A 25,546-nucleotide genomic window follows, 5' to 3' on the forward strand; every position below is an offset into this window, starting at 1 on the left:
TTTGGTTAAAATTTTAAATTTAAAATTCAAAATTTAAAATTCAAAATTTAAAATTTAAAAATTTAAAATTTGAAATTTGTTTAAAATTTGAAATTCAAAATTTAAAATTTGAAATTTGAAATTTGAAATTTAAATTTTGAGATTGGTATATTTAGATATACTTGATCCAAGTAGCAAGTAATCTAATTAGGTTGGTTGCCATGGCCATCCGGTCATAGGAGAAAAGTAGGGTTTAAAGGCCCTCTCCTCCCATTTGATGGGGTCTCCTATGGTGGTAGGGGTGCCGCTGCAATTATATCCCATGTAGATGAAGCAACGAAAGGACTTAATTGTAAAGATTCAATTGTAAAATTTATCATGAATGTGTTAGATTAGGTCTAAAGGAATATTCATGATTTATTTTGATTGAGTTATTTTCTGTTATGTAATTAGCAATAGGATTGCTATTTATGAAATATGCTGATCTATTTGTGAAATGAGTCAACATATTTGATGAACAAAAAATAAAACCTTTCAAATTTAAAAATTATTTTCAAAAAGCCAAACTCTGACCCATCAGCCCAAATACTTAATTAAAAGAATTAAGTGTTGTCAAGTTGGTCTAGAATTGTGAATTAAGACCTAAGACAATTGTATAAACTTGTGGGTCAATGGGTTAGATGGATTAGGTCCATAATTGAGTTAGACCTAAGGTTAGCTTAAAGAAAAATGGACTAAATTAGAGTAATTGATCAAATCTAATCAAAAGTTGAATTAGATTAGGTCAAGGACACTCTAGACTCAACTCCAATAGTTGTAGTTGAATAGGTCCATGTCTTTAACTAGACCAAGATGGACTTAATTCATGACTACGTGGTGGAATCCTATTTACTAAGTTGATCAAATTAAAACTAATGAACCGGTTGGTGTCTAAGGTAAGTTCGGTAGTTTGACCAGTGGTTCTTAAGAGGGAGCTACTCGTATTGATTCGATCTCTGACGAGTTAATGGCATATCCCCACCACTGATCTCACTTACCTGGCCAACCTGGTGAGTTAGGTTTTGATTAGATCACTTGGTGATTAGGGCTCACCCATGTCATTAGGTAAATCAGTGTGACTGATTTAGGTGCTCCTAATGCCGGCTTTAATTAAATCTTTTTTTAATCTGACTTGGTGAAGTCAGTGGGAGGATTGAAATTGGCTGGTTAATTTCTTCTCTTCTATCCTTTAATAAAAATTTTCAAAAGTTATTAGGTCCCTAAAATGATTAAGTTATAGTGATAACTAAGTCATAGCCTCCCATTAAGTGAGTGATAATGAGTCCATTAGTTTAATAATCATTGGAGGCCCAAAGGCCTGGTGCTTATTGACTAATGGAATTACCATTCATAATATGATAATTTGGTTTGAGTCTTTCTGATGGTGGTCAGGTTGGCCGGCCAAAGTCGGACTTGATCATTTATTGGTCCAATTCACCAAATCAAGTCATGTTAATGGTTGGACCTAACCAGATCTTTTCAGTGGAGGCCAAAGCCTACTGATTAGGTTTTGGGGCAAAATAAATTACTAGAAGTTGTTTAAGAAAATAATTAGTTTTGAACATACCCATAGATGCACATGGGTTGACCAACCAAAGTTGGGCTCGTGAGTAGTCTGTGTGGATTCTAGTACCCACTAAGGAATTAAAGTAATTCCTCGAATTGGAGGTTGAGGCTACCAGTTCGTAAAAATATTGAGAGAAACTTTAGACTAAAGTCCAAGTCTTTAGTATTAATAATTTATGTATTAATTAAGGTCAGTTTTTCTTTATGCAGCTATGGCCACTACCCTGTCGCTCCGGTCATTATTAGATAATGACAAGCTCATGGGACCGAATTTCGATAGCTGGTATTGAAAATTAAAAATCATTTTTGAGCATGAGCGGATCCTTTATGTAGTAACGAATCCTGCATCCGAGGAGCCAGCCCCGAATGCGAGAGGGACGGTCCGAGATACTTATCAGAAGTGGCTCAATGACCGCACCACCGTTCGATGCATAATGCTGGCGGCAATGAATGATGAGTTCAGCCGCAGGTTTGAGAATGCCCAGCCGCAAGAGATGCTTCAAATGTTGAACGACTCCTTTGGCACACCTAACGATGTTGAAAGGTACAAAACTAGTTGTGCCATTTTCAATGCTCGGATGAGGGATAGGGCCTCAGTCACTGATCATGTACTGTACATGATCGAAATGATTGAGCACCTAAGTAAACTGGGGTTTTCCCTGCATGAGCAGCTCAGTAAGGATGCGATCCTTAATTCATTGCCCAAGTCCTTCCTCCCCTTCCTTACTCATTTCGAATAACAAAGCCTGCAGTGAACTACCACGGCTTGTTGGGGTTGCTGCAGAACTTTGAGAAGGACCACTAACTCCATAAGGAGTCAGTGAATGTTGTGGGAGGGTCTTCTTCTGGTCGTCGACCCTTTAAGAAAGGGAAGAAGAACAAGAAGAAGAAGAACAAGAAGGTGCAGCCGCATGCTGAGACGTCTGCACAGGGTCAGACCAAGAAGCACAAGCCTGACCAAAGCCAGGTGGAGTGCTTCTTTTGCAAGATGCAGGGGCACTGGAAGAGGAACTGTCCTCTATACATTGCCTTTCTGGACCCAAACAGGCCAAAGAAGAAGCAAGGTAATTATATGATAACACCTTGCAACTTTTTCATTTGTGATACTACTGCCTGGATATTGGATACTGTTGGTGCAAAAATCCGCCTGCACCGGAGAAGCTGGAGTTGAGGAAGCCGCGGTCGCCGCCGGGACCTGCAAGGGAAGTCTAAACCGGAGGTGGGGTTGCTCCGGCAAGACCCTCCGACGCTCAAGTCAGTTCTCTGCCTCAACAAGAATGGAGTGCTCGAACGGAGAATTTAGCAGAGTTTTGAGATAAGGCAAAAGAGCTTAAAAAATAACGTATCTGAGTCCCCCCTTTTATAGGCGGGGGAGGCAACGGACTGATGGCGACGTGTGTAACTGCCTGGTAGTGGGCAGCCCATGGTCAGGGAAATTGATTGCGAAAGATAATGGAGCAGACACGTGGGTATCACCTCGACTTGCCACGTGAAATCCGTTATGAGGGATGGAGCAGCGTCCGTCGTCAGGAGAATCGCATGGTATCCGTCGCAGGAGGTGGAGCAGGTTCGTGGCCGTTACTGTGGCCTGCCAGGGGGATAATGGAGCTGTGCGGAGTCCACCACAGGAAGTGGAGCAGGGCGGCTATGGCTGCTGCGGCTTGTCAGGGAATGATGATACTGCGTGGAGTCCGCCACAGGAGGTGGAGCAGGGTCGCGGCCGTTTTGAGGGCCTGTCAGGGGGCGTGGATCTGTCGATTGAAGCTCAGCAATGGTTGGAGCCGTCGTGAGCAGAGCCCGGCTCCCGTAGGAGTCCGGGCGGAGCTGTTCTGATGTCGGCGGCAGAGTCCGGCTCCCGTAGGAGTCCGGGAGGAGCTGTGATGATGGCGGCAGAGCCCGGCTCCCGTAGGAGTCCGGGCGGAGCTGTGCTGATGTCGTCGGTGGAGCCCGGCTCCCGTAGGAGTCCGGGCGGAGCTGCGCTGCAAATAAAGTCAAGGGTGAAGTCCGGCTCTGATAGGAGTCCAGATTGAGCTTACCAGCAATTGATATTGAGAGCGGAGCCCGGCTCCCGTAGGAGTCCGGGCGGAGCTGTTTTGATGTTGGCGGCGGAGCCCGACTCCCGTAGGAGTCCGGGCGGAGCAGCGCTTGCTGATGGCGGTGGAGCCCGGCTCCCGTAGGAGTCCGGGCGGAGCTGCACTTGCTGATGGCGGTGGAGCCCGGCTCCCGTAGGGGTTCGGGCGGAGTCGCGCTTGCTGATGGCGGTGGAGCCCAGCTCCCGTAGGAGTCCGGGCGGAGCTGCGCTTGCTGATGGTGGTGGAGCCCGGCTCCCGTAGGAGTCCGGGCAGAGCTGCACTTGCTGATGGCGGTGGAGCCCGGCTTTCGTAGGAGTCCGGGCGGAGCTGCACTTGCTGATGGCGGTGGAGCCCGGCTCCCGTAGGAGTCCGGGCGGAGCTGCACTTACTGATGTCATCGGTGGAGCCCGGCTCCCGTAGGAGTCCGGGCGGAGCTGCGCTTGCTGATGGTGGTTCCGCCGTGGGTTCCGGCTGTGGGTATTTTATACCCAACACCAGTCCCCCTACATCCGAGTTTTGAATTTCAAACGAAGGAAGTACATAGAAGTACAGCCGGAACCGTCCCTTCGAATCTCGCGCCCTGCCGCTCCCAGATATTTTGGCATTAAATGAGCGCGTGCCGAAGTCTTTTCGAATTGGGGCGGTACGAGGGGACGCTTTGAAGACCCCGCAGGTACGCTGGCCTAGGTACGGTGCAATTATGGCCCTGCCAACCGCCAGCCGCCTTCAGCCGTCTGCCACGGGGAGTGGGACACGTGTCGGATGCGGACTGGCCTGGGGGGATTCGAGATCATTATGGCGCCGGATCCCAGGGTCTATTTAAACCCGTCCTCCCCCCTGCTTCTTTTTTTCTGCCTTTCTTCTTGTAAAGAGTTGGTCTCTGACGTTTGCATCTTCCGATGGCGGCATCCTGCCGAAGCACTTCCCTTGCCCCTGGGGGTCCCGCTGAAGTCAACTATCCAACGGCTAAAAAAGGAGGTCCTCCACCTGACGAAGAAATTGAAAAAGTCAGAGGGCGAGCTCCGCCAGGCAAAAAAATGCTATTCCGAGGCCGCCGCTGAGGCCGCCCACTTCAGGAGTCTCCAAGTGAAGGCAATCATGGACTACAGCCGGAGGAAGGCGAACTTTGCGAAGGAGCTCGAAGAATGCACGAAGAGCGCTAGCGACCGAACTTGGACTCAAGAAGCCAGGATCAGTGCCCTTAAAGTGGAGCTGTCGGCTGCCAAGAGGAGGATCGGCCAGCTGGAAGGGAACTCACCCCGGCTCACAGCGCGGGATGAGCAGATATGGTCACAAAAAGTTTCCGACCTCCAGAAGCAGCTTCAAGATGCCGAGATGAGCCACGATGTGCAGCGGGCCAGCTGGCGCCGACAGGTAGAGGAGCACAAGGGGAGATTCCGTCGAGCGGCGGATGAGGTAGTCCGTCTCCAGAGGCAGTTGGTTACTAGGGCGCAGCTTGCTAACGCCCAAGATAACGAAGAGCTCCAAGCCCTGAGAGGCTCTGTCGAAGGGATTTCTGTCTCCCTTGGGGAGAAGACAGCTGAGCTTCAACAAGTAAAAATCCAACTGGGACTTGAGTGGAAGGCCGTCGCGGACGCAGAGGCGGAGTCCGAAGTTTTGCGGAAGTGGCATCGGGAAGCGGAGGCTGAGAGCCGGCGACTTCGTCAGGCGCTCCAGGATATGCTGCAAAAGAAGGAAGAACTAGAGGAAATGGTGGAGACCCTGAGGCAGTCCTGGTCGGGGGATGGAGGTGATCACCCTATGTTAGAGGGAGCAGGACCTCCTTAGAGTTCTTTTGTAGTCACCCCCTTTTTGTAGCTGCCCCCCTTTTCTTTTCTTGTCGTTTTGTCCCTCTTTTTCTGGCCGTCCTGGCCCTGTAGTACATATATCGGAAATGAGAAAAAGGTATTTTGTGTTATCTTGTCCGCGCGTAGCACTAATATTGTCGTTCGTTGACCCTTTCTCGTTGTTTGGCCTGTTTGGCTTAGAGGTCGCGTGGGAAAGGGCTCTTCCCTTCCATCCGATCTCGTCATGTGGCCGAGCCTCGCCATCATTTTTAACCCTTGCTGGCGAAGTGGCGGATGGAGCCCGGCTTTCTTAGGAGCCCGGGTGAAGTCTTTCTTGGGGGCGGAACCCGGCTCCCGTAGGAGTCCGGGTGAAGTTTACCTTGGCGGCGGAACCCGGCTCCCGTAGGAGTCCGGGTGAAGCTTTACCTGGCGGCGGAACCCGGCTTTCGTAGGAGTCCGGGTGAAGCTTTACCTGGCGGCGGAACTCGGCTCCCGTAGGAGTCCGGGTGAAGCTTTACCTGGCGGTGGAACCCGACTCCCGTAGGAGTCCGGGTGAAGCTTTACCTGGCGGCGGAACCCGGCTCCCGTAGGAGTCCGGGTGAAGCTTTACCTTGGCGGCGGAACCCGGCTCCCGTAGGAGTCCGGGTGAAGCTTTACCTTGGCGGCGGAACCCGGCTCCCGTAGGAGTCCGGGTGAAGCTTACCTTTGCGGCAGAACCCGGCTCCCGTACGAGTCCGGGTGAAGCTTACCTTTGCGGCGGAACCCGGCTCCCGTAGGAGTCCGGGTCTTCCATTTTGCTTGAGCCAGTCGCGAGGTTCTCGTTATCAGCCTGGCTTGTGGGGGCGCGTTAGGGCACTGTAAGGTCTCTCCCCCCTCCGGTCTAAAAGAATCGGGCCTTCAACTTTGCTCATGTCAGGACGAGGTTCTCCTCCTGTTCCTGACATGGCTATGGGGGCACATTAGGGCGTTGCAAGGCCTCTCCCCCCATCCGGTCTAAAAGAACTGGGTCTTCGACTTTGCTCAAGTTAGGACGAGGTTTTCCTCCTGTCCCTAACAGGGCTGTGGGGGCACATTAGGGCATTGTAAGGCCTCTCCCCCCATCCGGTCTAAAAGAACCGGGCCTTTGACTTTGCTCAAGTTAGGGCGAGGTTTTCCTCCTATCCCTAACAGGGCTGTGGGGGCACATTAGGGCGTTGTAAGGCCTCTCCCCCCATCCGGTCTAAAAGAACCGGGCCTTTGACTTTGCTCATGTCAGGACGGGGTTCTCCTCCTGTTCCTGACATGGCCGTTGTTTTTTGGAGAGGTCATATCTAGTCATAATACATCCGCGTTAAGCAGGAGGAGTACGTTAGCTAGAAAGAAAAGTAGATTCAAAACGAAACAGTAAGCAATACATTTACAGTTCTCCCGCTCCTCCTTGAGGCCCTCCGGCGATGGAGTCGATGGTCCCGATAGGAGGCCGGTCCCCGGGCTACTCCTCCCTCTTCTGTGGTTCGGGCGGTGGGAGGGCTCTTGGCCGGTCTCCTCTACCCTCAGGCCTGCGGCGGATGAATCTGTCGAGCCGACCTCGCCGGATGAGCTCCTCGATCTCGTCCTGGAGCTGGATGCACTCTTCGGTGTCGTGGCCGTGGTCGCGGTGGTAGAGGCAAACTTGTTGGGGTTGCGCTTCCCGGGGTGCGTGCGCATCCTCTCCGGCCTAGGGATCAGCTCCCTGACCTCCATCAGTACCTGGGCCTTCGAGGTGTTGAGGGGGGCGTAGCTGCGGAACTTCCCTGGCGGGGAACCCCGCCGAAACCTGTTGTCCGGGCTTCTCTGCCTGCGTGCCCGGGGTGGAGTATGGGCGCGCTTGTGCCCAGGAGGGGATCGGGAGCGAGGCCGGGCTTCCCTTGGCCTCTTCTCAACTGCGGGCTTGCCAGAATCTCCCGCCTGGCGCTCCCTCGCAGTCTCTTCATCCTTCATTTTGAAGGCCTCTTCCGCTCGGGCGTATCCTTCAGCCCGAGCCAGCAGATCAGCAAAATCCCTGGGGTACTTCTTCTCCAGGGAGTACAAGAGATCATTCTTCTGAAGGCCACCTTTCAGGGCGGCCATGGCAACCGACTGGTCCAAGTTCCGGACCTCCAACGCCGCGATGTTGAAGCGGTTGATGTAGGCCCATATGGACTCCCCTTCCCTCTGCTTGATATTGATGAGGGACTCCGAACCTTTCCGGGGACGTCGGCTGCTGACAAAATGGGCCACGAATTGGTGGCTCATTTGGTCGAAGGAGAAGATGGTACCCGGCTTCAGTGCCGAGTACCAGTTTCTTGCTGCTCCCTTCAAAGTAGATGGGAAAGCCCGGCACAAGATGGCGTCGGGGGCACCATGAAGCAGCATCATCGTTCGGAAGGCCTCCAGGTGGTCCACCGGGTCCGACGTCCTGTCGTAGCTTTCAAACTGGGGGAGCTTGAAATTCGACGGGATCGGTTCCTGCATAATCATTTGGGAGAAGGGAGGGTCAGTGCAGATATCCTCACCGTAAGCGGGAGGCGCATGGCGGAGTTCTTCGATCCGCCGGTTCATCTCCTGGAGCCTCCGGTCCAGGAAATCCTCTCGACATCGAGTCTCGAGGGTCCTTTGGCAGAACGGGGGCAGGGATCTCCCAGGGGTAGAGTCGTGGTCCGACTGAGGGCTCTCCACCCTTGGATTCGCCTTCTCGGGAAGGACGGGGCAGCTAGCCCAGGTGGCCCACCCCACCGCCGGGTTCTGGCATTCCGGAGATGCCCCTTCCGGATGCGCTGACGCCTACGGCGGCTGCTGCTGCATCGCCTGTACGGCCTCGACGAGGCCCTTGACCTGCTACGCCAGCAAGTCAAACTGCTCCGCGCCGACCGCCGTCGCCGGAGGGGGAGGAGGAGCTGGCTGAGAAACGAGAGGGGAGGCCGGAGCCTGAGATCTGGCCGCGGAGGCCATGGACCGCCGGGTGGATGCCCTGCGCGGAGGCATCGGGTGTCGATCTCGCGGGGGAGGATTAGGAGTAGATGACGGAGAGATGGCCGGAGGTGGCTCCGTTGAGCGCTCCTTCAAGAACAAGGGTGCTGCGAAGACACAGGCCCCTTCCTCTAGCGCCAATCCTGTTGGTGCAAAAATCCGCCTGCACCGGAGAAGCTGGAGTTGAGGAAGCCGCGGTCGCCGCCGGGACCTGCAAGGGAAGTCTAAACCGGAGGTGGGGTTGCTCCGGCAAGACCCTCCGACGCTCAAGTCAGTTCTCTGCCTCAACAAGAATGGAGTGCTCGAACGGAGAATTTAGCAGAGTTTTGAGATAAGGCAAAAGAGCTTAAAAAATAACGTATCTGAGTCCCCCCTTTTATAGGCGGGGGAGGCAACGGACTGATGGCGACGTGTGTAACTGCCTGGTAGTGGGCCGCCCATGGTCAGGGGAATTGATTGCGAAAGATAATGGAGCAGACACATGGGTATCACCTCGACTTGCCACGTGGAATCCGTTATGAGGGGTGGAGCAGCGTCCGTCGTCAGGAGAATCGCATGGTATCCATCGCAGGAGGTGGAGCAGGTTCGTGGCCGTTACTGTGGCCTGCCAGGGGGATAATGGAGCTGTGCGGAGTCCGCCACAGGAAGTGGAGCAGGGCGGCTATGGCTGCTGCGGCTTGTCAGGGAATGATGATACTGCGTGGAGTCTGCCACAGGAGGTGGAGCAGGGTCGCGGCCATTTTGAGGGCCTGTCAGGGGGCGTGGATCTGTCGATTGAAGCTTGGCAATGGTCGGAGCCGTCGTGAGCGGAGCCCGGCTCCCGTAGGAGTCCGGGCGGAGCTGTTCTGATGTCGGCGGCGGAGTCCGGCTCCCGTAGGAGTCCGGGCAGAGCTGTGATGATGGCGGCAGAGCCCGACTCCCGTAGGAGTCCGGGCGGAGCTGTGCTGATGTCGTCGGTGGAGCCCGGCTCCCGTAGGAGTCCGGGTGGAGCTGCGCTGCAAACAAAGTCAAGGGTGAAGTCCGGCTCTGATAGGAGTCCGGATTGAGCTTACCAGCAATTGATATTGAGAGCGGAGCCCGGCTCCCGTAGGAGTCCGGGCGGAGCTGTTTTGATGTTGGCGGCGGAGCCCGGCTCCCGTAGGAGTCCGGGCGGAGCAGCTCTTGCTGATGGCGGTGGAGCCCGGCTCCCGTAGGAGTCCGGGCGGAGCTGCACTTGCTGATGGCGGTGGAGCCCGGCTCCCGTAGGGGTCCGGGCGGAGTCGCGCTTGCTGATGGCGGTGGAGCCCGGCTCCCGTAAGAGTCCGGGCGGAGCTGCGCTTGCTGATGGCGGTGGAGCCCGGCTCCCGTAGGAGTCCGGGCGGAGCTGCACTTGCTGATGGCGGTGGAGCCCGGCTCCCGTAGGAGTCCGGGCGGAGCTGCACTTGCTGATGGCGGTGGAGCCCGGCTCCCGTAGGAGTCCGGGCGGAGCTGCACTTGCTGATGTCATCGGTGGAGCCCGGCTCCCGTAGGAGTCCGGGCGGAGCTGCGCTTGCTGATGGTGGTTCCGCCGTGGGTTCCGGCTGTGGGTATTTTATACCCAATAGATACCGAAAGTCCTTATCATATTTACAATTCGATGCAGGGTCTGCAGGTCAGTAGGAGATTTGATGACGGCGAGAGGTTTTTGAACGTTGGAGATGGAAGCAAAGTTTCAGTTCTAGCTTTAGGAATTATGAACCTTGTAATCAATTCTCGTAATGTAATTCTGAGTGAATGTCACTATTGTCCAAATTTTTTATTAAATATTATTTCTGTAGGCCTTTTGGCCATGTACGGTTATCAATTTTTAATAAAAAGAAACATTTGCAATATCATTTTGAATGGTGTTACAATGTTTATTAGACAACTAAATAATGAAATTTACTTACTGTCATAACCTGTTTACGTGGTTCAAACCTCCAGTAAACGCCCTAGAATAGAAAATGTGTCAGAAGTCTACCTTTGGCACTGTAGGCTAGGTCATATCAATAAAAATAGGATAAACAGGTTGGCTTAAGAAGAAATTTTTGAAGTTGGTGATTGTGAATCACTTCCAACCTGTGAGTCCTATCTTCTTGAAAAAATGACCAAGTCACCTTTTACTGAAAAAGGTGAGAGAGCCAGTGAACTCTTGGGTCTGGTATATTCTGATGTATGTGGATTCATGAGCTCATGTGCAAGAGGTGGATATTTCTACTTTATAACCTTCACAGACAATCTATCGAGGTATGGGTATGTCTATTTAATGAAGCATAAGTCAGAGTCGTTTGAAATGTTCAAACTATTCCGAAATGAGGTAGAAAAATAAACTGGAAAGTGTATTAAAACTCTTCGATCTGATCGAGGAGGTGAATATTGGGTGGATGTCTGGCCAGGACACCACCTCCCAAGATCCTTTCAGTACCACGCAATGCAGCAGGAAAAAAGAAGAAACAAAATAAAAAGAAAAATAATCAAAATACGTGGATCAGCCATTAAAGGGCTCACCTCCACGGGGCATGCAAACTTCACTATGAAAAAAAAAAATTTACAAGAGGAGACCTCACCCTCAATCCTTGTACACCCAATTCTCTCTCACCAGAAGTTCTCCTCACAAAAGTTCTCTCTCTTGAAAGACCCCCTGAACCCCTGAAGTGCCTGGCGACCGCTGTCTAGGAGCCTCCTGCTCCTTCTCTCTCAGCGCTTCCGCCTCTCTCTTCTCTTGGGTTCCGTACGGGCTTCGTACGGTGCAAAAAATCAGAACCACCTCCTCTCTATTTCACGCACAGGCCCTTTTAAAGGGTTAAAACCCAATTAGATTAGGTTTAAGAGTCCTTAATCAACCCAAATCAAGTTCTGAACCATCGGATCAAAAAACAGATCAACCCACGCCCTCCGATCATGATCGGTCCATGAAATAGTATCGATCCATGAAATAGTACCATGGGAAATGCCTGCACGGTTCACAAGCCCGACCGGGTGGACCGGGGCAAATGGCCAGCAGGCTGCCTGGGCCTAGGCCGGCCCGCTCCCGCGCGCGGGCCTGCGCACGCCTGGGCCGCATGCCCGGCTGGGTCGTGCGCCCGCCTGGGCCGCCCGCCAGCATGGGTCGCGCATCCCGCGCGGGCCTGGATCGCGCATCCTGCGCGCTGCCGCCTGCGGCAGCGCCGCTACTGCCCGCCGCCGGTCATCGGTGGTCCTCCACTACCTCGAATCTCATGCCGACTTCAAAAGCTCATATCTCCTCCATCTGAGCTCCGTTTTGGGTGATCTTGGTCTTGTTGGACTCTATTTTTCATCGCGAACCTCACTGTGGGTTCAATGTAGACTGAATCTCGAGACGTCAAATTCTAACAATCTCCACCTCGACTCGATATTCGGCCTCCTCCAAACTCCGAGAGCTTCTGGATCTCCTCGCCCCCATGCCCTGGGGCAATCGCCTATTGATCATGGATGGGCAAACATAGGAGTCGAGCCAGGCTGCTCGATCCCATCTCCATCGTATGCTGTGCTCTTCCTGACCTGAGATCTGCTCGGGGCATCGTCCTACGGCAAAAGGAATCTCACCTTGCAACATCGCCTCTCATCCTTTCGAGTCTTCTGTCTCGTGCCCGATCTGCCTCCTGGAGCTCCACCTCGCTCTGAGCTCCACTTGGCTCCCGAAGCTCCACCTCGCATTGGGCTCCCTGCCAGATAATAATGTCCTCTGCTCCCCTTCTTCCCCTCCAGCACAATCCTATCGCCAGATAACACCCTCAGGATTCCTCCACCAGCTACCGTCCTGTAGCCTCTCGAATCCAGTCTGCTAAGTGAGATAAGATTCTGTCTGAAATTGAATATGTATCGTACCTCCCCCAATCTCCTCACTGCATTGTCATGTGTCCTCCAGCTGACCGTCCCAATGCCTCTGATCGCACAGCTCGATCCATCCGACAGATATACAGTGCCCTCATTGTTCTCCAGGGAGTCAAACTGCTCCTCTCTACAACATACATAATAGGGGCATGCAGAATCTAATATCCACTGCTGGGAAGAAGTAGATACCTCATCAGATATCTCCAGGATATCTCCATCTGAATCGTTGCCGTCCGTCGCTACAGCAGCCACTGTTCGATTTTTGAGTTGAGGGCAATCTCTGGCTAGATGTCCCAACTCCTCACACCAATAACACCTGATTTTGCTCAAGTCCCTCCTAGACTTGGACCGCCCTTGTTGCGATCTCCTGTCGCTCCGTCTACCACCTCCTGCTCTTCTAGAAGCCACCAAAGCTGAGCTATCGCCACCTGAGCTCGAAGCTGGGTTCTTCCTCCTGAGAACCTCGTTCTGGAGTATCGCCGTGGTGACCTCGTCCATCTTGATAGTGCTCTTTTCAACTAGAAGAGCAGTCACCAAGGACTCGTACGAAGGAGAAAGAGATGCCAGCAAAACCAACGCCCTGGTCTTCTCCTCAACGTTCTCGCCAACGTTGAGGAGGTCGGTGAGGATCTTCTGGAAGTGGCTTAGATGCTTCTGCATGCTCTGTCCCTCAATCATCCGTAGTTGGTAAAACTGCCTCCAGAGAAAAAGTATGTTGGTGAGAGACTTCGCCATGTACAACTCCTCAAGCTTCAACCACAGTACCGTCGGAGAAGTCTCGCTCAGCACATGGATCACCACCTCATCCGCCAGATACATGCGGATGGTACTCACTGCCTGCATCTGTAGCCATTTCCAATCCCACACCTCCATGGTGGTCGTCTTCTCATCGCACAAGCGAGCATCGATCAACCCCTGTTGGATGAGCACGTCCTTCACCCTTGCCTGCCATAAAGAGAAATTGCTCTTACCATCGAACTTGTTGATCTCCATCTTGATTGTTCATGTCTTCTCCATCTTCAGTCTTGCTCACTACCACTGCAATCTGCGTCTTTGTACCATCTTGCTCTGATATCACTTGTTGGGTGGATGTCTGGCCAGGACACCACCTCCCAAGATCCTTTCAGTACCATGCGATACAGCAAGAAGAAGAAAAAAAACAAAAAGAAAAATAATCAAAATATGTGGATCAGCCACAAAAGGGCTCGCCTCCACGGGGCATGCAAACTTCACTATGAAAAAGAAAATTTTACAAGAGGAGACCTCACCCTCAATCCTTGTATACCCAATTCTCTCTCACCAGAAGTTTCCCTCACAAAAGCTCTCTCTCTCTTGGAAGACCCCCTGAACCCCTGAAGTGCCTGGCGACCACTGTCCAGGAGCCTCCTGCTCTTTCTCTCTCAGTGCTTCTGCCTCTCTCTTCTCTTGAGATCCATACGGGCTTCGTACGGCGTAAAAAATCTGAACCACCTCCTCTCTGTTTCACGCATAGGCCCTTTTAAAGGGTTAAAACCCAATTAGATTAGGTTTAAGAGTCCTTAATCAACACAAATCAGGTTCTGAACCGTCGGATCAAAAAACAGATCAACCCATGCCCTCCGATCATGATCAGTCCATGGAATAGTGCCATGGACCGTGCGAAACGCGTGGGAAACGCCCACGCGGTCCATAGGCCCAGCCGTAGATCGCCCGGTCCACGGTGGACCGGGGCAAATGTCCAGCAGGCCGCCTGGGCCTGGGCCGGCCCGCTCCCGCGCATGGGCTTGCGCACGCCTGGGCCACACGCCCGGCTGGGCCGTGCGCCCGCTTGAGCCGCGTGCCCGCCTGGGCCGCCCGCCCGCATGGGTCGCGCGTCCTGCGCGGGCCTGGGTCGCACGTCCCGCATGCCGCCGCCTGCGGCCGCACCGCTGCCACCCGCCGTCGGTCACCGACGATCCTATTGGAGCACGATCCCGGCTCCTCCCACGAACCTTGGGTGCAGCGGAACCAGCAACGAATAGATCTGGAGTCATCTGGACACGATCCAAGGCCCTTGAAGATATCAGCCTGGTTGCTGTCTTCTTCGTCAGCCTTTCGTTCCAGCTGAAGAATGCCTCTGAAACTACCTCTAAAAAATCCAAGATCTGGTACCCAACTAGATCAGACCTGGATCGAGGTCCTCCAATTTGTAGATCTTAAATCAGGGCATTCTAGATGGGGAAGAAGATAGATGGAGATAGACCTCGCAGATCTATCCTGCTGTAGTCTTTTTGTAGATCTGTTGATGGAGATCTCACACATGCCTCAAACGACCTCAGATCAACTCTAGATCTGAGAGGGACTTGTACCAACCTCTTCTCAAGAGATTCTAGGTCCTAGACCTAGTGTTTGGGCACCTGCAAGAGGGAGAGAGCAGATCTGGTAGGCGGCTGCAAGGGGGAAGGGGCTAGCGCCTCCCTTCTTTCTTTCCTTATCTGGACCTAGTGGCAAGAAACCCTAGGGTTTCTTGCTCCTGGGGCATGGAGGATGGCTGGAGAAAGAGGGAGAAGAGAGAGAGAGAGACTTGGGAGAAATGGTTCTTGTATTTCTTGGCTTAATCCAACCTATACACAGTACATGTATATATAAACACCGGGTCAAGTGACCCAAAACTCCCTTGACCAACTCTATGGGAGATTAGGTTAACCCAAGCCCATGTACACCCATGACTCGACCTAATCTTACCTCTCCTGGGCCCAGACTTGGCCCATAAAGAGTTGGTCCCTTGAGGCCCACATAACCTAGACCTCAAGAACCCGAAAGGCCCACAGCCTTTCAACCTAGGGCCCAACTAGCCCTAGAGTCTCCATGAAGCCCTCATGAATGATGGACCTTGGCCTTAGCCTTGGTCCCCTGGGCCTTGGGCACACCACCTAGATCATAACAATCTCCACCTTGGTGTCCCAAGGCCTCAACCAGCTCCACTCTGTCCTTGCGACTGTAGACCCATTTGCAGCCAATGGGCCTCTTCCCCTGTGGCAACTGCACCAATCGCCACGTCTGGTTCTTATGGAGAGACTGCATCTCCTCGAATATTGCCTGGACCCACTGCTCTCTGTCCTGGCTCTCAATAGCCTTCTGATAAGTATATGGGTCTTCATTCGCTATCACCAGGGCATATGACAGCGTCTCCTCGAAGCCATATCGATCCGGTTGCCTGATGGTTCTCTTGGGCTTGTGTAGGGCAACACCGATATCAATCCTCGGTCTAGCTCACTCCTGCTGGACCTCTCCGTCTTGATCATCCATCTAAGTCCTCTCCACCTGTGGAGACACCTTAGGTAGGTTCTCCACCTGAATGTCATGTCCTCCCGTAGTACCTGCAAGAGGCAAAATCAAAGAGGTAAGTTGTCCAGCAGTGCCCTGCTGGACCTCCTCCTGCTCCTGCTGCTCCTCCATGCCTGCTCGCCTCCGTAGGACTGACTCCTCATCAAAAGTCACATCCTGACTAATGATGACCTTCTTTTCTAAGGGATCCCACAGCCTGTATCCCTCGACTCCTCATGGATAGCCTAGAAACACCTTCCTGCGTGATCTGGCATCTAGCTTGCTCCGCTCACCAGCTCCAATGTGCACATAGGCCGTGCACCCAAATACCCATAGATGGCCCAGCCCAACTGTCCTCCCAGACCACACCTCCTCTGGAAGCCTGCCATCCAACCTGGTGTGAGGTGACCGATTGACCAAGTAACCGGCTGCGTCAACTGTATCAACCCAGAATGCCTTTGGAAGCCCTGCCTGCAGCCTCATGCATTGTGCCTTTTCCAAAAGTGTTTTGTTCATCCTCTCGGCCACCCCATTCTACTGTAGAGTCTCCTTAACTGAGAAGTGTCTCCTGATCCCACACTCCTCATAGTAATCCTAAAACTCCCTGCTGGTGTACTCTCCGCCATTGTCTGACCTCAGACACTTCACACTCCTCCCCTGCTCCTTCTCCACCTCAGCTTTTCAGATCTTGAACTTGGTGAAGACCTCTGACTTCTCTCTCATGAAGTAAATCCAGAGTTTCCTTGAGAAATCATCAATCAGGGTCATGAAGTATCTGGCCCCATTCCTAGCTAAAATTGGGGCTGGTCCCCACACATCCATGTGTACTAACTCCAGAGGGGCTGCACTGCAGGCTATACTGATGGTGAACTGAACTCTCCTCTGCTTTCCCATCTGGCAAGGCTCACAGATCTCCCCTGTAGCACCATCCTCCAGATCAGAGATGAGTCCTCTCCTGCTCAACTCCCTCAGCCCCCTGTCACCCATGTGGCCTAGGCGGTAGTGCCACATCCTGTAAGTCCCCTCCTGGTCCTGTGCTGTAGCTGCTGCATCAGACTCTCCGGTCACCACAGATCCCTCCATGCGATCGAGGTTATTGTCCAACCTCCTGCCTCTCATCACCACCATAGCTCCATTAGAGATGTTCAGTACTCTGCTTCTAGCCCTACTGCTGAAGCTGTATCCACTGCGCTCCAAGTAGCCAAGTGACACCAGATTCTTTTCCAGCTCTGAGATGTGCTTTACATTTGTCAATGTCCTCACAATCCCATCAAACATCCTCACCCTGACTGTCCCTATCCCAACCACCTTGCAAGGATGATTGTCGTCTAGAGTCACTGATCCCTCATCTATCTTGGTGTATGTTGCAAACCAAGACCTGTGTGGTGTGTAGTGATGTGAGCACGCAGAGTCTAGTGTCCACTCCTCTGTGTAATGCCTGTGACCATCTGATACCACAAGTAGATCATCCTCCACCTGCTGCCCAGCAACTGCACTCACTGATTCTAAGCCACTTCTTTCTCCCTTCTTGCTCTTCCATAGTGGACATTCTCGCTTGAAGTGCCCGAACTCTTTGCACTTAAAGCATTTCACCTCTTTCTTTCCCTTCTTGGACTTGGACCGCCCCCTGAACTTGCTTCTGCCTTTGCCTCTACCTGTCCTCTCCCCTACTGCCAAACCCTCCTGGGGAGCCCGATCTCTGATCAACTTTTTCCTCTACTCATTAGACCTCAGCACCGAGACCATATCCTCATATTCCAAAGTCTCCTTGCCGTAGAGCAGTGTAGTCACCAAAGAGTCATACGATCCTGGTAGTGAACACAAAAGCAACAGAGACTTATCCTCCTCATCCAGCTTCACCCTGATATTCATCAACTCCATGCACAACTGGTTGAACCTCTGAATGTGGCCAATCACATCAGATCCCTCCTGCATCCGAAGACTGTACAATCTCTTCTTCAGCATCAGCTTGTTGCACATATTCTTCCTCATATACATGGTGTGCAACTTCGACCAAAGGTCCTTCGGGGTCTTTTCTTCCAGCACCGAATACAACGCCGCATCCGCCAAACATCCTCTGATCACCGAGCATGCTTTCTTCTCCAACGATGCCCACTGTCTATCTGTCATTCCCTCAGGCTTCTCATCCAAAGCCTGATCCAGATCTGCTTGCACCAGAAGATCCTCCACCCAAATTTTTCACATGAAAAAATTTCCCGTGCCATCAAACTTCTCGAAATCGATCTTCATATTGCTGCCCATGATCGGATCCAAGCCAAACAAGCAATATAAATTTAAGAAATGTAGAATATACCTTGATGGTACCTTGCTGAAAATTTTCAGCACTAAGGATCTTCAACTTCTCGCACTTGGAACCGCTTCCTCACCACTGTGGCTCTGATACCAACTATTGGAGCACGATTCTGGCTCCTCCCATGGACCTTGGGTGTAGCAGAATCAGCAACGAATAGATCTGGAGTCGTCTGGACACGATCCAAGGCCCTTGAAGAAATCAGCCTGGTTGCTGTCTTCTTTGTCAGCATTTCGTTCCAGATGAAGAACGCCTCTGAAACTACCTCTAAAAAATTCAAGATCTGGTATCCAACCAGATTAGACCTGGACCAAGGTCCTCCAATTCACAGATCTCAAATTGGGATATTCTAGATAGAGAAGAAGATAGATGGAGACAAACCTCGCAGATCTGTCCTGCTGCAGCCTTTTTGTAGATCTGTTGATGGAGATCTCACCCGCACCTCAAACGACCTCAGATCAACTCCAGATCTGAGAGGGACTTGTACCAACCTCTTCTCAAGAGATTCTAGGTCCTAGACCTAGTATTTGGGTACCTGCAAGAGGGGGAGAGCAGATCTGGTAGGCGGCTACAAGGGGGAAGGGGCTAGCGCCTCCCTTCTTTCTTTCCTTATCTGGACCTGCCGGCAAGAAACCCTAGGGTTTCTTGCTCTTGGGGCATGGACGATGGCTGGAGAAAGAGAGAGAGAGACTTGGGAGAAATAATTCTTGTATTCCTTGGCTTAATCCAACCTATACACAGTACATGTATATATAAACACCGGGTCAAGTGACCCAAACCCAAAACTCCCTTGACCAACTCTATGAGAGATTAGGTTAACCCAAGCACATGTACACCCATGACTCGACCTAATCTCATCTCTCCTGGGATCAGACCTGGCCCATAAAGAGTTGGTCCCTTGAGGCCCACATAACCTAGACCTCAAGAACCCGAAAGGCCCACAGCCTTTCAACCTAGGGCCCAACTAGCCCTAGAGTCTCCACGAAGCCCTTATGAATGATGGACCTTGGCCTTAGCCTTGGTCTCCTGGGCCTTGGGCACACCACCTGGATCATAACAGGTCCTCTGCCACCTCAAATCTTGTGCCGACTTCAAAAGCTCATATCTTCTCCATCCGAGCTCTGTTTCGGATGATCTTGGTCTCGTTGGACTCTATTTTTCGCCGTGAACCTCACTGTGGGCTCAATGTGGGCTGAATCTCGAGGCATCAAATCCTAACAGTGAATACCCTTCCAATGAGTTTTTGATATATTTAGGGAAGAATGGGATTCTCTCTCAGTGGACTCCCCCTGGAACACCACAGCATAATGGTGTGTCTGAAAGGAGGAATTGGACCTTATTGGACATGGTTCGATCCATGATGGGATTTGCTGGTCTGTCGATCTCTCTCTGGGGATATGCAGTCGAATTGGCTTGTTACCTTCTAAATAGGATTTTGAGTAAGTCTGTAACCAAAATGCCATATGAGTTATGGATTGGACGTAAGCCAGTACTCTCATACCTTAGGGTTTAAGAGTTTTCGGTTTATGTTAAATGTTTAATTACGGACAAGCTTGGACCTAGGTCTGACAAGTGTAATTTTATAAGGTACCCAAAAGAGATCAAAAGGTATTATTTCTACCTAGCTGATGAGCAAAAGGTGTTTGTCAGCCTTAAGGCAATCTTTTTAGAAAAGGAGTTCCTTGGTGAAGGAACTGTTGCCTCTAAGGTCGAACTTGAGGAAGTTTGGCAGGTGAAAAAACCGACACAAGTAGCTGAACCTGAACCGGATTTGATTAGATCAGATCCGGAGCCCATTGTTCCTACACCTTTAAGGTGATCTGGTAGAGTACCACGTCAACCGGAGAGATACTATAGTTTCTTGGTCCGGGATGGAGATCCTATCGAACTTGATGAAAACGATGAGGATCCGATCACCTACATGGATGCAATGCAGAGATCTGACTTTGAGAAATGGCTAGAGGCCATAAAATCCGAAATAGAGTCCATAAAGGTCAACGATGTGTGGACATTGGTTGACCCACCTGAAGAAGTAAAACCCATAGGGTGTAAATGGGTCTTCAAGAGGAAGAGGGGCACAGACGGAAAGGTGGAAACCTATAAAGCCCGTTTGGTTGCCAAGGGATATCGTCAACGTTATGGTATAGACTATGACGAGACATTTTCTCCTATGGCAATGCTCAAATCTATTCAGATTATGCTTGCGATAGCTGCCCATCTGAACTATAAAATCTGACAAATGGATGTGAAAACAGCTTTTCTAAATGGAGAGCTGGACGAAGAGGTGTATATGATACAACCTGAAGGATTCACATCCACAGATGAGTCTAAGGTGTACAGGCTACAGAGGTCCATTTATGGACTTAAGCAGGCATCCCGGAGTTGGAACATATGTTTTGATAGGACGATCAAGACGTATGGCTTCGTTAAGAATGGAGAAGAGCCCTGTATTTATAAGTGGGCTAATGGTCCAGTAGTAGTATTTCTTGTATTGTATGTGGATGATATTCTCTTAATCGAGAATGATATCCCTGCATTACAGGGAATAAAGATTTGGCTGTCGTCACAATTCTCCATGAAGGATCTGGGAGAAGCTTCCTACATCCTAGGGATGAGGATCTACAGAGATAGATCTAAAAGGCTGCTTGACTTATCCCAGTCCACGTACATTGATACTATGCTGAAAAGGTTCAGCATGGAGAATTCCAAGAAAGGCTATCTATCGATAGGCCATGGAATTTCTCTCTCAAAGAGGAATTGTCCGACAACACCTCAAGAGAGAGAGCGTATGGATAGTGTTGCCCAGCTATGCAACCCAAGAGGGGGGGGTGAATTGGGTTTCTAAAAATTTTAAGCCCAACAGATAACTTATGAAGAACAAAACAATGGCTTTAAATCAATATTAATTACCTAAAGCAGTATAGCAAGGATATAATAAAGAAATAAGATAAAGCGATAAAGCACACCACAAACACAAAGATTTATAGTGGTTCGGTGCTAACCTTGCACCTACATCCACTCCCCAAGATCCCACTTGGGAATTTTAATCCACTATCCTTTGTATTCAACCCGAATATAAAATGTCGGAAACTCCGACACTAGCTATCCCAAGCTAGAATACAAGACATCGGAAACTCCGACACTAGCTATCCCAAGCTAGATCACTTATTTCTCGGGTACAAGTAAACCCAAAACACTCCGATTTCAGGTTCGGATCAACCTTTCCTTATTTTGAAAATCCTCCAAACACAAGAACAAAAACTCACAAAGAGTTAGAAAATTTAGAGCACAGATTAATACAATAATAGCTCCTTAAATGAGCAAATATAACAATAAAAGCTTTACTCAAATGAAGAACCCCTTTTTCAGATTTTCTCAAAGTGGATGAACGCTTGAATGCTTGAGAAGAGGTTGATTGTTGATTGAAGATCTCTTGAAAGCTTTGAACAATCTCTAGATCAAGGTTGAAACAATAGGCGTGAAGAATTCTCTCCTTGAAAGCTCTTGCTTTTCTCTTTCACACTCTCTCTGGTATATTGTGGATCCTCTCTCTTTTTCTCTTTGGATTTTTCATTGATCTCAGGCTTTTTCTTGCAAATTTTGGATCCTCTCTTCTGTTCTTCTCTTTTTCCTCTTTTTCTCTTCTCTTCCGTCTCTTTTGATTTCATGTTTGATCCGCTATTTAATCTGTAATTTCTTTCACCATTTAAAGCATTTTGTAGCATTAGAAGCAAGAGAAAATAATTTAGGTAGATAAAGAACCGTTAGAGGATTTTTAGGAAGCATAAATGGCAATTAAAACGGGCAAAAAAATAGCCGTTGCTGACAATTCCCATCGCAGAGGTCGACTCATGAGTCGACTCATGCTTCAGGGGTCGACTCATGAGTCGACCTCTGTTGCAAAAACCAGAGAATGCGTTTCTGGAAATTCTTGGCTCAAATTAGCAGGGGTCGACTCATGAGTCGACTCATGCCTTGTGGGTCGACTCATGAGTCGACTCACAGGTCGTGCCAAGCCAGAAAACTAGCGTGCCAAGGAGAATTTTTGCGTGCCAATCAGCTCACAGTGCCATGAGTTGACTCATGAGTCGACTCATGCACTTCAAACCTTCATAACTTCAAAAATATAAGTCCAAACACAATGAAATTTTCACCAATAGATTTCAAATCATTTGTTCTATCAAATGGTACTATCAAATCAAGATTTTAATGAAATTATGATTTTGCCCTTGAAGAGCATAAGGACTTTTTCATTTTAAAATTATTTGTATCCCTTCAATCTGCTTTGTGATCATCAAAATCAATCTAGGAGCAACAATCTCCCCCTTTTTGATGATGACAAAATATTTGAATAAAAATATTTATGTTAATGCATTAATTTCAAAAGAATCCATTATAAGTGTATATGCTTGAAAAGAGTATGATTCTTTTGGCATGTAATATAAATGCAAAAATAGTTTGTCCATTTTCTTAAAGATTTGAAAAGGGTATTAGATCATTTTGAGTTCAAGATATATCAGAGTAAGAGAAGATAAATAACTTTTTCTATGTATCAGAGTAAGAAAAATAATTATATCAGAAAAGATTTTACAATGTATCAGAGCAAGAAAATTTTATAATATATCAGAGAAAATTTCACACTGTATTAGAGCAAATGTCAGAGTAAATTTCACATTGTATCAGAACAAATGTTATAATATATAAGAGAAACTTTCTCACACTGTATCGGATCAAATATTATAATTTATCAGAGAAACCTTCACACTGTATCGGATTAAATTTTATCATGTATCAGAGCAAGTTAAAAAAAATTGTAGGATGTATCAGAGTAAAACAAATTTCTTAAGATGTATCAAGGTGAATAAAATTTCAAAAGATGTATCAGAGCAAGTTTGAATTTTAAAATATATCAGAGCATATAAAAAAAACTTATTTGCATTGTACTCATGATTTTGCTTTTGATGGATGACTTTTTGTTTAAGTTCTGTCTGATACCAAATTTTGATACCAAAATTTCTCAAAGTTTTGTTTAATCTTTCAATCCTTGTTTTTGTTTAATTTCTCTAATATTTGTTTAATTTCTTCAATATTTGTTTTAATTTCTCCAATATTTGTTTTAATTTCTCCAATCTTTGTATTTGTTTAATTTCTCCCCCTTTTTCTCATAATTTAGGATTTTGCTTTTTGTCTAATTTTAATTTTTGTTTTTGTTTAATTTCTCCCCCTTTTTGACATCATCAAACATAGTTAACTCTTTCTTTTCTTTTTCTGAAATATTCTTTAATTTCTTCTTCTTTAGAGTTTTTCACAGATGTTTGCTCCCCCTTAATATAGCAATTATCAACAGCAAACAACAAGGAGAAGACAATATTTCAACAAGAAGAAAATATATAACCAAAATATGATCATTACAAAGAGGTAGAAATATAGATAAAAGATGATTCCATTAATATCATAATTGTTTCAATACATAAAATTCAACCGGCTAAATGTCAATACATGGCCCCAAGGTATAGATCCTAGAACAAGATACTAACACCTAGGACCTAGATAAGTCAATGATCGGAGTCATCAGATATAGGGTGAGGAGATGATGGATCAGAAGTGCGTTCTCTACCCCGTCTGCCTCTGCCACGAGTAGGAGAGCGAGATGAACTGGGTGGCTGAGAACGCTGAGATGCTAGGGACTGAACAGAAAGGGTGAGTCTAATAGAATCAAGTACGTTCAGTGCTCTGGAAACAGATTGAAGTAGAGCAGTGAACTGGGTGGTAGCATGCTCACTCGATCCTCGGATCTCTTTCCTCAGTAGTTCATATCCACCTTCTAGTGCTCCTCTGAGCTTGCCAGCCTCTGCAGTGAGGTCTGTGACCTCAATAGTAGACTCCTGTGGCTGGGGATGGGCCAATGCAAGGACTTGCCCCTGCAAGTCAAGAACTCTGCCAGTAAGTCTCCAGACTGTATCCTCAAGCTGCTGTATCCTGACGGACTGATCTGAAATCATCTGAAATACAGTGGAGATGTGGGGAGTAATGGTCTGATCAGAAGAAGTAGCTCCAGGTGTAAAAGAAGTACTACTCCACTGGCTAGACAGCAAAGAAGCCACACGCTATGAAATATGCTCGATCTGATCGTCAGCCAGTCTGAACTCTGATGGAGGTGCTCTGCTCTCTGGCTGATACACTGGTGTGGGCATCCTAGTAAACTCAGAAGGGCCAGCCTCTGTATCAGGAATGAACTGTGTATCTGGTGATGCTGCCCTGAAATCATGTACAGGAGAAGATGGACCTTCTTCTTCTACTCTGCCTTCAGTTCTGTCTTCAGCTCTTTCCTCAGATCTCTCCTCAGCTCTTTCTTCAGAGCCCTTGATCCAACCACCAACAGTCTTTGTAATTCCCATTCGGTGCAGGCTGTGTTGGTTGAAAGTGTCCACATGTGAGAGCTTGGTAGGTGTCTCTCCCTCACAGCTAACTCCAAACCTCCTAAAAACTCTAGTAAGGGCCATACCATAAGGCAAGTGTGCCTTGGATCTATTCAAAGTTTCTCTTATGGCCTCTATCATAAGTGCAGGGAGGTTTAGGGGGGTCTGAGTGATGATATGAAACATGACACATACATCTCGGCCAGACAGTAAGTCATGTCTACCACTCCTAGGAAAGAAGAGTTTTGTTACAATCTGATGCAGGACCCTCATCTCAATGGACAGTAGCTTTGCTTCCAATCTGTTTAAACTTCCTGAAAAAGCTTCTCCTAAGATAATTCTGATCCCTTCTTCTTTAATTGGGAGTTCCATATATGAGTATTCTTTACTAGGCAACTGAAGTATATCTCCCAATATCCTAGAATCCAAGCATATGTCAATCTCTTTGACAGTTGAAGTCACTGACCCGTTTCCATAATTTAGGTTCTGGTAGAACTCTCTGACTAGATCAACATAGGTGACTTCCTTAAGAGAGCAATAAAGTTTCCATCCTTGATTTTTGATCTTGGTAGCAAAAGTAAAGCCTTCTTTCTCAAAGAACCGAAAATCTATATTTTTCCCGGTTTCTACTTTTCTATCAGAAAGAGGATTTACACTGGGGCTTATGGAGGATTGAGAGGGACCTTGAGTAGGTACTGAAACTGGATCGGGAACACTGGAAGACTGAGCATGCCTTTTCTTTCGGACAATTTCCTCAGGCTCTCGGATTGATTTCCTTCTTTGGGGAAGTTTCATCTTTGGAGCCATATCCAAAAAGTAGCAGACAAGAAGACTTGAATTCAGTGGAGGAGGGATCACAAAAGAGTAAAGAAGAATTTTGGTGGAGAAAAGAAGTGAATTTTTGAATGAACGGTGAAGTTCTAGGGCACGTTCCACCCGCGCCAATCACTGCGAGAAAGCACAGAAAAATCTTTTTCAAGGAGGCGATTTTTGGTGGAGAGGAGGAGGGAGAATTGCCTCAGAATTGATCTTTGGATTTGGAGCAAGAAGAGTTGGAGAGGACGGCTTTCGGAAGAAAGATGATGGGAAGATGAGTCGTCTCACGAACAGGATTTTCCGTTTAAAAACAATGAACCCGATGGAAGTTGGTGGGATTTACAAGTTTGCCATTGAGTCGACTCATGGGGGTCGACTCATGAAGTTCAGAAATTCAGGAAAAATGCAAATAAATTCCAAAAAAATTCGAAATTTTGGGAGTAGGAATTTTGC

Source organism: Elaeis guineensis, chromosome 10 (genome assembly GCF_000442705.2).
Source record: "Elaeis guineensis isolate ETL-2024a chromosome 10, EG11, whole genome shotgun sequence".
In the NCBI taxonomy this organism is placed as follows: Eukaryota; Viridiplantae; Streptophyta; class Magnoliopsida; order Arecales; family Arecaceae; genus Elaeis; species Elaeis guineensis.